At 42.0% G+C, this 12261-nt stretch overlaps 1 long non-coding RNA gene across 1 annotated transcript in view; it reads left to right on the forward strand.

Moving 5' to 3' along the window:
• The window catches only part of LOC140459833 (uncharacterized), a 217699-nt gene that overhangs the window by 128609 nt on the left and 76829 nt on the right, over window positions 1-12261 (forward strand). The window contains exon 3 of the long non-coding RNA XR_011953879.1: window positions 3366-3510. This is a non-coding gene — a long non-coding RNA (uncharacterized lncRNA). The remainder of the gene's footprint in view (window positions 1-3365; window positions 3511-12261) is intronic.

Raw genomic sequence — 12261 nt, forward strand, 5'->3', positions numbered from 1 at the left:
TCAGCCAGAGATTTACAACGGAGGCAAAATAATGGACTTGAGCCTGTTCCACCACTCAATGAGATGACGGCTGATTGGTAGTCTAACACCATATCGAAAAACATGGCACTGGAAAAGCACAGCGGTTCAGGCAGCATCCGAGGAACAGGAGTGTTGACGTTTCGGGCACAAGCCCTTCATCAGGAATGACTGGGGAGAGGAAAGGGGCTGACATTGGCCTATATCCCTTAATACGATTTCTTACCAATATTCAGTGAGGTGATGCAGTTGCCAATAGCATTCAAGGAAATTGACCTATTTCGAGTCATAGAGTCATACAGTCATGAGATGTACAGCATGGAAACAGACTCTCCATGCCAACCAGATATGCCAACCCAATCTAGTCACATCTGCCAGCATTCGGCCCGTATCCCTCCAAACCCTTCCTATTCATATACCCATCCAAATGTCTTTGAAATGTTGCAATTGTACCAGCCTTCACCACTTCCTCTGGCAGCTCATTCCATGCACATACCACCCTCTACATGAAAAGGTTGCCCCTTAGGTCTTTTTATATCTTTCCCCTCTCACCCTAGACCTATGCCCTCTAGTTCTGGACTCCCACACCCCAGGAGAAAGACTGTCCATTTATCCTATCCATGCCCCTCATAATTTTGTAAGCCTCTATAAGGTCACTCCTCAGCCTCCGACACTCCAGAGAAAACAGCCCCAGCCTGTTCAGCTTCTCCCTATAGCTCAAATCCTCCAACCCTGGCAACATCCTTGTAGATCTTTTCTGAACCCTTTCAAGTTTCACAACATCTTTCTGATAGGAAGGAGACCAGAACTGCATGCAATATTTTAACAGTGGCCTAACCAATGTCCTGTACAGCCGCAACATGATGTCCCAACTCCTGTACTCAATACTCTGACCAATAAAGGAAATCATACCAAACGCCTTCTTCACTATCCTATCTACCTGTGACTCCACTTTCAAGGAGCAATGACGCTGCACTCCAAGGTCTGTTTGTTCAGCAACACTCTCTGGGACCTTACCATTAAGTGTATAAGTCCTGCTAAGATTTGCTTTCCCATAATGCAGCGCCTCGCATTTATCTGAATTAAACTCCATCTGCCACTTCTCGGCCCATTGGCCCATCTGGTCAAGATCCTGTTGTAATCTGAGGTAACCCTCTTCGCTGTCCACTACACCTCCAATTTTGGTGTCATCTGCAACCTTACTAACTGTACCTCTTATGCTCGCATCCAAATCATTTGTGTAAATGACAAAAAGTAGAGGACCCAGCACCGATCCTTGTGGCACTCCACTGCTCACAGGCCTCCAGTCTGAAAAACAACCCTCCACCACCACCCTCTGTCTTCTACCTTTGAGCCAGCTCTGTATCCAAATGGCTAGTTCACCCTTTATTCCGTGAGATCTAACCTTGCTAACCAGTGTCCCATGGGGAACCTTGTCGAACGCCTTACTGAAGTCCATATAGATCACATCTACCGCTCTGCCCTTATCAATCCTCTTTGTCATTTTTTTCAAAAAACTCAGTCAAGTTTGTGAGACATGATTTCCCACACACAAAGCCATGTTGACTATCCCTAATCAGTCCTTGCCTTTCCAAATACATGTACATCCTGTCCCTTAGGGTTCTCTCCAACAATTTGCCCACCACTGACATCAGGCTCACTGGTCTATCGTTCCCTGGCTTGTCCTTACTACCCTTCTTAAATAGTCGCACCACGTTAGTCAACCTCCAGTCTTCCGGCACCTCACCTGTGACTATCGATGATACAAAAATCTCGGCAAGAGGCCCAGCAATCACTTCTCTAGCTTCCCACAGAGTTCTAGGGTTCACCTGATCAGGTCCTGGGGATTTATCCAACTTTATGCGTTTCAAGACATCCAGCACTTCCTCCTCTGTAATCTGATCATTTTGCAAGTTGTCACCATCTATTTTCCTATAGTCTATATCTTCCATATCCTTTTCCACAGTAAATACTGATGCAAAATATTAATTTAGTATCTTCCCCATTTTCTGTGGTTCCACACAAAGGCTGCCTTGCTGATCTTTGAGGGGTCCTATTCTCTCCCTAGTTACCCTTTTGTCCTTAATATATTTGTAAAAACCCTTTGGATTCTCATTAGTTCTATTTGCCAAAGCTATCTCATGTCCCCGTTTTGCCCTCCTGATTTCCCCCTTAAGTATACTCCTACTTTCTTTATACTCTTTTAAGGATTCACTCGATCTATCTTGTCTATACCTGACATATGCTTCCTTTTTCTTAACCAAGCCCTCAATTTCTTTAGTCATCCAGGATTCCCTATACCTACCAGCCTTCCCTTTCACCCTGACAGGAATATATTTTCTCTGGACTCTTGTTATCTCATTCCTGAAGGCTTCCCATTTTGCAGCCATCCCTTTACCTGCGAACATCTGCCACCAATCAGCTTTTGAAAGTTCTTGCCTAATGCTGTCAAAATTGGCCTTTCTCCTTTTAGATCTGGTCTATCCTTTTCCATTACTATTCTAAGTCAAATAGAATTATGGTTGCTGGCCCCAAAGTGCTCCCCCACTGACACCTGAGTCACCTGCCCTGCCTTATTTCCCAAGAGTAGGTCAAGTTTTGCACCTTCTGTGGTCAGTACATCGACGTACTGAATCAGAAAATTGTCTTGTACACACTTAAGAAATTCCTCTCCATCTAAACCCCGAACAGTATGGCAGTCCCAGTCTATGTTTGGAAAGTTAAAAACCCTACCCGATTATTCTTACAGATAGCTGACAAGTTTGTTTCTCAATTTCCCTCCAACTATTAGGGGGTCTATAATACAATCCCAATAAGGTGATCATCCCTTTCTTATTTCTCAGTTCCACCCAAATAACTTCCCTGGATGTATTTCCAGGAATATCCTCCCTCAGCACAGCTGTAATGCTATCCCTTATCAAAAATGCCACTCCCGCTCCCCTCCTGCCTCCCTTTCTATCCTTCCTGTAGCATTTGTATCCTGGAACATTCAGCTGCAAGTCCTGCCCATCCTTGAGCCATGTTTCTGTAATTGCTATGATATCCCAGTCCCATGTTCCTAACCATGCCCTGAATTCATCTGCCTTCCCTGTTAGGCTCCTTGCACTGAAATAAATGCAGTTTAATTTGTTAGTCCTACCTTGTCCCTGCCTGCCCTGACTGTTTGACTCGCTTCTGTTCTCAACTGTACCAGTCTCAGATTGATTTATTTGGACTTATATGGTCGTTGCAATTCAGTCAGCCTAACCTGACCTCCCATGTGGCAAAAGACATCCACTTTTATCTTGAACTCAGCATGAGCAACACCAAGAGCAAAGAAATAACAATTATATTTGTGGTCCTTTCAGAGTACTTCTGAAGCTTCGATCGATCAGGCAACTCATTGTCAAGAATATGGTGGAGTGACTGATTCCTTGAATAGCAAAGGAACCCTTAAGTCGCTGATGAAATGAAGATCTCTAGCAAAGTATTTGTGACAATTGCAACGGAAAGGTAAACTGAATTGGTTTCATTTCTTGTAACGTAATGTTGATTGCAATAAATGCACAACATTGACATTGGGAAGTGGTATGGAATAGCAGAAGATAGCACTCCAAATCACAGTTAATAAACCAGGTGTTGTTTGTTGCTATGCTTTGATGCATATTGAACAGGACGAATTGAAAGTTTTGAAAGTTCCTGTAAAAGCTTCAGAAATTTGAAGCTCAAAGAGATTCAGTACTAGTTAATGATTCTCTTTAGGTTAATGTACAGGTTCAAATGGCAGCTATGAAAGCAAATGCAATGTTAACATTCATTTCAAAAGCGCGAGAATACAATAACAGGTATGTACTGCTGAGGCTGTATGAGACTCTCGTCAGACCTCATTTGGAATATTGTGAGCTGTTTTGGGCCCTGTATCCAAGGAAGGAAATACTGGCTGGTGTAGGTTTACAAAAATGATCCCAGGGATGAGGGGCTTTTCATGGACCAGTTGATGACTCTGGGTCATTACTTGATAGAATATAGAAAATTGAAAGGGGGATCTCATTGAAACTGACAGAGTACTGAGACGCCTGGGGAGAATAAATGTGGAGAAGGTGTTTCTACTTGTGGGAGAGATGAAAATCCAAGTGCACAGCCTCAGAGTGAAGGGACTGAGATGAGGAGAAGTTTCTTCAGCCAGAGGGTGGATACTCAGTGGAACTCATTGCCTCAGTAGAATGTGGAGACCATGTCATTGAGTGTATTTAAGACAGTGATAGGTTCTTGATTAGTAAGGGGATAGAGGGTTATGGGGAGAAGGCAGGAGAATGGGGTTGAGAGACATATCAACCATGATTGAATGGCAGTGCAGGCTATTTGAGTTGTGTGACCTCATTTGCTCCCACAGCTTATGGTCATAGAAGGGGGCAGTGAGGCAAAGACCTGCTGTTGGGAAGAGAATATATGAATAAATACCACATTGCACAAGTATGGCTTGTTAATTTTTACCTTTCAGGACTGAGTTGTCAAAGTTTTGAGCAAGTGGTCTTCAGCTTTGAGTTCTTCACTTTGTCCTTCAGATTCCTTCTTTCAATCTGCTCTCATTTCATCTACAATCATTAATAGACCTTGTTGCGACACGGTGGTAACCCGTCTGTTAATTAAAGCACACACCCAGAAAATCTCACCTCATCACATGACGTGTTAAAACATGAGTGACAGAGAACTTCCAAATTCCTCTATTTAAAGAAAAATAGTATCAATTTATTCCTTAACTCTACAAGTGAACATTCAGCATCAACTATTCACAACTCTCAGCCCCCCCTTTCTCTTAACTGCTTATAATCTGCCTCCACCTCAATAACAATATTACTGTTCCAAAAAAAAACACATATTAAAATTACATCAACTTAATTCCAAAACCATACAGCAGTGGTCGTCTTCAGTGTCCTTCTTCTTTCGACTGACGATCTCCCTGGGTTGTCTTCTTTTTTTTACTGCAAATATTTTTCATATGAAATTTAGCTTTTTAATAAGAGTTTTAGCTACTTAAATGCACCATTGAGGACTGAGAATGGTTAGCATCAGATTCTCAGACTCGTAGCATTAATTATTGGAGTTGGCTGGAGGTTTTGTTGTTTTCATTGAAAGCAAATTGCTGTTTTGTGCACTTTTCAGGTGGTTTGTGAATTTACTTATTGCTCTGTGCTAATTATGTGTAAAAGTGAAAGCTCACATTCCTCTTGTGCTTCATTGACAGAGTGTTTTAAATGGCATTGTCTCTTGGTGGCAGTTTACTCTCTGTCTGACTTTCAAACTGCCTGACTCTTTTATCCCCCCAACATCAGATTGTCTCTTGGTTTGATGTTGGCAAAACAATAAATTCAAAATCAATTGCGTTTTAGTATCCTGGGGCATTATTTAAACTGGTTCAATTTTATTGTTGTCAAAATAGCAACCAACTCAGTAACCTGGTTCACAGCCAATTGTTACACATTTTCAAATTTCCAGTACACTCTGAGACTTCCAGCTAGTCATTTGACAGGTGCTTGGAGATCCATAAGCTGCCTTATTCTCTTGGACGACAACTTCTTTATCTTGCGACATTTGATATTCTTGGTTTTGTTGAGCTTCTTGTGAATACTTGCAGACTCCACTGAGGTCAGGAAAATATTAGCTACATTTCAGAAGCTTCTTAGTATGAGTTCCTCTTGTCACAAGGCTGCAAGAAGGAGCAAGATCATGCTTTCCTCGCTGCCATTTGAACCTGCATGTTAACCTAAAGAGAATCATTAACTCGTCCCAAATCCCTTTGAGCTTCAGATTTCTGAAGATTCTACAGGAACTTTCAACAGGTTGTGATGATGCATACTGTGTTGCTGGTGCATCACATAGTGAGACTTAATCAGTTATTCTGCACTTCTCCGTCTACTTTGAAAGCCTTTGTGAAAATGTATTCCTGACAAACTTTCTCTCAGTTGCAACTTTGCGCGCACTGCATATGCTACAACATCTACCAATGCATTTTGCTCCCTGAAAATTTCTTCCTTAATGGAACCTTGTTGAATGACTGCCTCATCTGAAATAACAAAAGACATGATCTCATGCTGACTTAAACATGCATCCCTAAGAGATTTCAAATTTAAATTAAACATTCTCTAATAAAACGGCAGTTAACTGTTCAACTGGATTGCAATAACCAAGAATTGTTTGTCGTTAATAAAATACTGCAAAAGACTGCAGTCCAATTTAGAAGAAATAAATCAAGTTTGAAGAACTGATTTTTAGCTACTTAAATGCTCCATTGAGGATTGAGAATGGTTAGCATTAGATTCTCGGACTCGTAGCATTAATTGTTGGAGTTGACTGGAGGTTTTGTTATTTTCGTTGAAAGCGAATTGCTGTTGTCTTGTGCACTTTTCAGGTGGTTTGTGAATTTACTTATTGCTCTGTGCTAATTATGCGTAAAAGTGAAAGCTAGCATTCCTCTTGTGCTTCATTACTTTGGATCCAACAGAAGAGACAGACTGATTGGGTGTTAATTGGGTGTAACACTATCCCTAGTTCCACTTGGTGCACCCCACCATAAACTCATTATAGGCGCATTCCCCTCACTTTGTGCTTTCCTGTTGAAATAGCTGGTAGCCTTAAAGAGATTTAGATAAATAAGGTTTTAATGTAATTAAAAGTTCAATTTTGTTTCAGTAGTGCTTCCTTGAGGATGATGTATTACATTCACAGTTTAAAAACTGTGTGTAGTTTATTTAATTCTGTGGATTGGAGTGGGAACTAGTTTAGCCTGCGGTTGGTGATAGTTGTTCTCCATTCATTACTGATGTGTTATCAGCATGTCTTAATGGTCCATGCAGAGTTCAAAATTAACTTTTCGGGCCATGAGCACAATTTGATTACTGCTCATAAACCCAGCAGCGAATTTCATTTCAAATTGCAAAATAGACTGAAGTACAAAATAGTTTTTATGCCCTAAAACTCTCATCCATTTTTTAATATGGCTTTTCGATTATACTTTTATTATTTTCTCCTGTGAGTGTTGACTCCAAGCTTGTGTATTTGGCAGACATGGGTCAATAGACTTGCCCCACCTGTGACCTTGTGAGCTCTTGCAAAATCGTAACAGTCGGAAGTCATATCGCGAAATAGAGTTCGCTCAAAAGCAATTCTTCAAGTCATCGTCACAAAGACCTTTTTAGTGGTTCTGGCAATTTTGATCCCAAAACGTTTTTATCACCAAAATTCAGCATCACAATTTTGTATGTTAAAAAACAATGTTTCCTTGTGAATTCATGCAATTATTGATATGCGCCCAGCAAGTATGGATGTGCTGTGATGAACTCTGGGCAAATATTAACAATTTCCTACAAACTTCTGACAAGTACAGACAAGCTACAGGAGACCTGCTGAAAAAAAACGTGACAGGTTTCCAGACACCTCCTGTAAATATTGATGCCCTTGGATGCCCCAGCTAATATTTACAGACTCCGAGACTTCTCCAAACACCGACAGACTCCTGAGACCTCTTGCAGATATTGACACAGTCATGGGGACTTGCTGCAAATATTAACAGACTCCTGGGATCTCTAGCATAGCTTTCTAAAGGAATTTAACATCGACAGAAAGGAAGTGATATTCAGCAATATTAAATAACTGAAAAACTCTGCACTGTGTTGAAAAACAGAAGAGACAGAGCGCAGAGAATTCTCAAGGTACCAATGGGCAGGATTTAACAGGATTTTCCTCTGGAGTTGCAGCAGGAGGCTGGAGGGATTGAAAAAATGACTGGGAAGGCATCAGAAAGAATACCTGACACCTTCCCACTGTTGTGAGATACTTCAAATGGGAAGAATGGCTGCCAAGCTCCAGTGCATGAAGTAAGAAAAGTTCTTTCTCCCCCAAGCTTCGAGGATGCCCCAACATGTGATCAACCTCCCTTCTCCCCGAAGTCTCAGCAGCGACCAGTTCTACCGGCTGCGTTGCTGGATCACCAGCACAAGGACAGGTACTTCAATATCCTGAGGACAGCAGTCCCCAAAATTCTGAATGCAGTCCCAGCATGGGGCATGTGCTCAGCACCACAATGTGGCAGTAATATTTCAGACAATGGGCCTGAACAGGTAAGGGTCAGAAACTTCCAATGGGTATCACTTGGATGTGATGACTCCAATCTGAAAACATGAGGTGTAAAAATATTAATTTGGCCAGATTGTTGGTTCAGATACCAAGTGGCAGCTTGCAAATCCAACTGATGTGATAAGGACTGTGTTTTTCTCCCCCAGAGTGATTCAGAAAAACTGGTGCAATTTATTTAGAGTAAAAACAGTGACCGTCACTGCAAAGTAAGTAAGATTTGACAAGTTTGGAACAGCTATTTGTGCACAGGTGACCACAACATTGTGGAATAGAGCCCTCAGTTGAGTGCTGATGTTGAAATTGAAGTTGCTCCAAAGCAGAAAGGGTTCATGGTTTGTTATTGATGCTGTTCAAACTTTGCTACTTACTGCCAACCCATCTTTGGCCAGCTTATTTTTATCCTTCTGGAATACTTTTCACAATTCCCTCCACCCAATCTTTGAAAGCCTCCTCAGTAGATAACCATGTGACCACACAAGTAGGCATTACCCCTTATTCTTTGCTTCCTTCTTATGATTACATAATCTCAAGCCCGAGAGTGATGTGTGAAATAGGAGGCATATACATGATAGCATACTTATTTATCCATCTCCTTTCTGCAGTATTCTTTGCCTTTTCTCTGATTCTGTGTCTTGGGCCATGGACCTCCACTGGATTTGCCAGGCTTAGGGGCAAATTACTGCAGTGTCATTGTCTTCTACAGTGGAGCTGATGAACCGTCTTTTTGCTCTTTGTACCTGACATCGATGTACCAGAAGGATTTACAGCAGTATTTACAAATGTCATCTTGCTGATCCCTTTTCAAGTTTTGAAAATGGTGGTTGGGGAAGGATATAGAGCTGTTCGAGAGAGTTGTTATAACTTGGTCAGAGCACCATGACAGCCGTTTCTGCCTCAGAACTTGTGATATGACCCCCATTTTGACATGAGGGCTGTAAGAAAAACCTATTTGGCTGATTTATGAATGCAGTTTCTGTGACTAAGAGTTGCTGGCGGGGGGAGGTGGTAGCATTGTGGTAATATCACAGGCTGACATTCTGAAGACATGGGTGTGGAACCCAATGGGGGAGATGGTGTAATTCAAATAAAATAGAAGTTTGGAATAAAAAGCCAGCTGAATGATGACCATTGTCATCTGGTTCAATAATACCTACTCAGGATGTAAATTTGCCATCCTCACCCAGTCTGGCCTCCACGTGACTCCAGACCATCAGCAATGTGGTTGACTCTTGACTGCCCTCTCAGCAATTAAGGAAGGGCCATAAACTTGGGGCTAGCCAGCAATGCTCACATGTCATGAACATTTTAAAAAGCAAACATTGCTGGAGAAACTCAGCAGGCTGGGTAGTATCTGTGGAAAGAAAGGGTAGTTAACGTTTCGAATCTGGTGACTCTTCATCAGAACTGTTAGCAGCTAGAAAATGGTGGCATTTATACTGAAGCTGAACTTTTTTTTGGAGCCCAGAGGTAGAGAGAGGTATGAAAGGGGTAGGTAAACAAGGAGATTATGGGTGGTCAGTCAGGATGAAGAAAAGCTGCACAACTGATAATAAGAGCTAAGAGTGAAAAAACACAAGTAAGCTGTACTGAATGCAACACATATAATGCTACAGTGGACTGAGGAGTATGTGAGAGTGGGTGACTGTGCTAAAAACAAACCATGCCACGACAAGACAGGGTGTGGAGTGGGTAAAAAACATGGAAGGCTGGAATCACGTTCATGACTATTGAACACAGGGAAAATGAGCTGTTCTTTGAGCTTGCGGTGCAGCTCATTGTAACACTGCAGCATGGTTACGACAGAAATGTTGGCCATGGAACTCGGTGTGTTGCAGTGGCAGGCAACTGACGCTTGAGTTCATTTTTGCAGACAGACCAGAGTTGTTCCGAAAGCATTCATCAAGTCTGCGTTTTGTCTCCCTCATGTAGAGGAGACTACTTCGCAAGGTCTTGCACTTGGATTTACTTGCCCTCAGGTCGGCATGCTAGTGGTGTACTTTGAGACCTCCTCATATTGTTGGCACTGTGAGACGAATGCAGAATTTATAGTAAGTCAGTAATGGTCATCTTCTGTGAGGCTGTAAAACAATGCAAATTGTGGAATATTTCATTTGTTTACGGTGTGACAGATGTACCACCCCAGTCAAACTCCCCACCTGCTACTGTCCCCGGAGCGGGTCACACCCGGCTGCCCAGGCGCTTCTGCCCAGAAGTGAGACCCCCTCAGGGCTTGCCTCCCTGCCTTACCGGGTAAGTGAAAAAACGAAAAGAGTAGTAGTATTTCACCGGCGGCCAAAGCCTCCCACTTATTCTACACCTCTCATGTCTCTTCACAGTGCCAAACTAGAGTTAAGTCAACAGGGTCTTCTTTCCCCACTAATTCTGCCAAGCCCATTCCCTTGGCTGTGGTTTCGCTGGAGAGTAGGTAGAGACAGTGGGAATCTCGTTCATCCATTCAAGCACATCACTTTAGAATTGGTTCATTATTCCAATTAACCCCTTACATTATACGCACAATCAAATGGTGTCTCAGTGCTCTCCCTTGCTCTAAATTTATTTTCTTATCAACCTGTTCAGAGATGTTATCAAGGTTTATGGATCATTGCGATTTCTTCTGGGGCAGGAAAGACCTGTTTGAAAGGATGAGTTTCACCAGTATTGGAAAGGGACCAATATCCTAGTGGGAAGATTTGCTAACTTTAATAAGGAGACTGTAAACTATTAGAGAGAGAGGTTGAAGAGATCCTCAGTGGCAGAGTAAACAGAAAGATAGATGAGAATGGTTTTGAATCTAAAAAGAACAAGTTAGTTCGGAAAAAAACAGACAATAGCAAGTCAGAGAACGAAGTAACTGTGAAGAATTAAACTGCATTTATTTCAATGCAAGGGGTCTTACAGGTAAGGCTGATGAACCCAGAGCATGAGATTGGGACGTCATAGCTGTTATAGAAACTTGGCTATAGGACAGACAGGACTGGTAACTCAATGTGCTGGGTTTCAGATGCTATAGGATTGATTAAAAAAAGGCAAAAGAGGAGGGGAAGTGATATTTCTGATGAAGGAAAATGTTACTGCTATAACAAGAGAAGATATTTCTGAAAAATATTTTTGTTATTATCTTTATATTAGATATTCCCTCCTGTTGTTGTGACCAGCTGCCCCAAATCATTGCCCAGTGTATATGAATCCTCATCCTGGCTACTTCTCAGCCAGGAGACTGAGTTTCAGATACCATTGGCTCCAAGTTTGTATATAATAATTTTCCTGAATAGGTTGATTCTAAAATATTTACAAATCATTTCCTCAGCTTTTATTATCACTGGGGCAAGGTCCACTTCTTTGCAAAGTGTGCTGATTGGTAAGCAAGCATATAGCTGTGTGTTTGTTAACCCTGCAGTTTTACCAGAGGAGCCCTTGCTTCTTTTTTCCAAACAGATATTGCAGAAATATTCACTTTTCAGTTTCTGAAGTTTGTGCTTTATGTTCAAGACTTTGAAAACGATGCCAACATTTTTGTCACATTTAAATCAATCCATACATCAAGCTTTTCACATCCTCCCCCAGATTGTTTCACAATTGCAAAAAATTAAATTTGGCCTTCAGAATGTGTTACAATAATCACGCACAGTTTATATATCCACTGACAAAAAAAGAACTCTGTTTAGCACATCCATCACACTGAAGAGAAAGCATAAGAAATCTGGGGGCTGAATTTTAACCCCTTCAGCTCTGCTTTTGTGGTGAGATTGGGAACTCTGCTCTCAATATGGGGGCATGCTGGGCAATTGGTCTCTACTCCAATAAACCAATCGCCATCCCACATATGGCCTTTCTGAGTAAAAGGGCAGGATGATGTGCCAATTCCGCAAAGGTAAGGATTTCAAACTAACAGAATTATGGCCACTCCTAGGGAAGCTCACCAGCACTTGGCTGTTCGAAGCTGTTGCAATGAAAGGATTGGAGACAAGGGGCAGCATGACTCTCCCCCACTTTCCAGCAGGCTCCGCTGGACGATCTGAGAGACAGCAGTGGTGAGCTCTCCCAAGGATGGGAGGAGGAGAAGAACCTTTTCAACCACGTGGGCGAGGCGGAAAGTTGAGGCTGGAAGTGAAAGGAAGTCAACAGCAAAGT

Source organism: Chiloscyllium punctatum, chromosome 35 (assembly GCF_047496795.1).
Source record: "Chiloscyllium punctatum isolate Juve2018m chromosome 35, sChiPun1.3, whole genome shotgun sequence".
Classification (NCBI taxonomy): Eukaryota; Metazoa; Chordata; class Chondrichthyes; order Orectolobiformes; family Hemiscylliidae; genus Chiloscyllium; species Chiloscyllium punctatum.